This window comes from Leucopleurus acutus, assembly GCF_964270905.1.
Source record: "Leucopleurus acutus genome assembly, chromosome: Y".
Taxonomy (NCBI): domain Eukaryota; kingdom Metazoa; phylum Chordata; class Mammalia; order Artiodactyla; family Delphinidae; genus Leucopleurus; species Leucopleurus acutus.
In genome coordinates this window covers 14593433-14596023 of record NC_139164.1, presented here as the reverse complement: position 1 = coordinate 14596023, position 2591 = coordinate 14593433, and positions in this window count along the sequence as shown.

Here is a 2591-nt window from a genome sequence, read left to right as displayed (position 1 = left end):
ACTGACTCTGGGTCACCTGACTTGCATCTGCAGTAACTACAGGTGCATTTGTGTTCTCTGATTGTGGCTTGGGATCTCTTGAGCTTACCTGGGGTATCTGAAGCTGTCTGTAGTCCCCTGAGGAGGGTATGTGATCCCTGAACTGAGTATGCACCCCCTGGTGTGGGTCTGGGGATTTTGTGAGTATCTGAGTCTCTGTGGTGTTTTTTTTGAGGATGTCTGATAGACTTCTGGAGACAGTGTATATTCAGACATATGTCTACAAACACAACTTACTCGGCTCTTAAATCTTACAGAGAAAGCCTGAGAGAAAAATCAAAATCTGAATTACCATGCTTTCTCTGGGAACAGGAGAAGATACAGGTATCAACTCTTTCTCCTGAGGTATAAATTATTCTCTCCTCCCTAAAATGCCGAATTCCTTACCTTACTTTGTCCTCTTCTTCAGAAGTCTTCCTCCCGCGTCTCTTCAGACGACCGCTAAAGAAACTAACGGTCAAGAGCAAGTGCTCTACCTATAGAAGGAGGATAAGGAACAGGACGTAGCGCTGGGTGGACGAACGGATGAGCCGCACTGGAGTTAGGGAAGATGAAAGACGTAGAGGTGGGGGAGAGGCGAAGAGAGAAACTCGCGAGAGCAACTGGCGAGAGATTCTCGCGAGAGCAACTGGCGAGAGCAACTCGCGGGAGAAACTGAAGAAAACTGCGACGACGGAATGTGTTCTCTACTTTTTTACTGCATACTTTTCCCAGTTGCTTTAATCAATATAAAGGAGAAGGGCTTTCTTGTTGGCGCAGTGGTTGAGAGTCTGCCTGCTGATGCAGGGCGCATGGGTTCGTGACCGGATCCGGGAAGATCCCACATGCTGCAGAGTGGCTGGGCCCGTGAGCCATGGCCGCTGAGCCTGCGCATCCAGAGCCAGTGCTGCGCAACGGGAGAGGCCACAACGCTGAGAGGCCCGCGTACCGCAAAAAAAAAAAAAGAAAAAAAGGTAAAGGCAATTTGGGGGTATAATGTGAATTTCCATATAATCTAGGGAGAGTTCAGAGATTTTTTGATACATGAGAAATGGGGAGGACCAGATCATGAAGCATTTTGCTTGTTATGCAAATATGCTACTTACTTTATTTTTAGTGGAACTGCTCAAATAATTTTAAACAGAAACATGAATGTCTACAAGATAAAATGCATATGGTACTTCAATATGATACAAAGGAAGGCAGACAAAAAGTAATCTAAGCTTCAAAATTTAGTAGTTATATGAAACTGGGGAAACTACCTAAACTCTTAAATTTACCCAGTCTACAGAAACAAGATGATAAAGAATGATCAGATAGGGTTATTGTGAGGTTAAATGATGTGCTGAGCACATTGAGCACAACGTCTAAAAACATAATTCAGGGTTCAAAGCAAAAGTGTGGAACTATTGTAATTACTTTTATATTAAGTGAGAGCCTGAGCTTAATTTGTAATCCTGCCTATTTTCGAGACTGGTCAAACTCATGATACTGCTTTTTTTTGGGGGTTTTTTGCTGTACGCCGGCCTGTCACCTTTGCGGCCCCTCCCATTGCGGAGCACAGGCTCCGGACGCGCAGGCTCAGCGGCCATGGCTCACGGGCCCAGCCGCTCCGCGGCATGTGGGATCCTCCCAGACCGGGGCACGACCCCGTGTCCCCTGCATCGACAGACGGACTCTCAACAACTGCGCCACCAGGCAAGCCCCGAAACTGTTTGTTTTCAATTATGTTCCTTTGCATATTTTGTATAAAGTAAATAATCATTGTATATTTTCACTAATAATAAGCCTAAAAGAGCATAGGAAGACATGACAGAACACACACACGATTGGAGTGAAGAATAATTATTAACAAAAAGATATGAAAAATAATTAGTAGAAATCTTTGGTGGATAACAAATGATTCAACAGAAGACAGTTTACCAATAATTATTCAAGAAGTTGAAACCCCATACGTAATTTATAGTCAATTCTAGGGGATAGCTGAAATTTTGCTAAAAAAGCTAGTATACTGATGATAAATATAAATAAATGCTATTACTCAGATGACAAAGGTTGTGTGTCAATACTGTTTACAGATATAACCTCTAAAGATAGCATGCACAAAATGTATGACAATACAAATGGTAATGAATTAGAAACAGGGCCACTTCCTTTCTGGGAATAACTACTGCAGACTAACTGGTCAAATAAAAATATCTAATAAATATTTTGGGCTGGCTACTATAGAAAGTGCTTCATTTACTTATGAATTTAACTATCTCATTTGATTATTGCCACAGTCCTATTGACTGCTATTCTTATCCTCATTATACAGATTAAAAACTTTTTTTCTCAGGTATGTGCAAGACTTTTTTGAAGAAGAAAACAGTAAAATTCTTTGAAATACTGGAAGAATGACTTGAGCAATTGGAGATGGATGTTCTAATATGACTTCCATATGACCTTAAATAATATGTAAATAATATAAATAATGTGAATGAAAATTATAAGGTTATCTCATATATATATGTATATATGTATTAAGGTATTTATGTTTATATATGTATATATCTGTGTATGTATATTACATA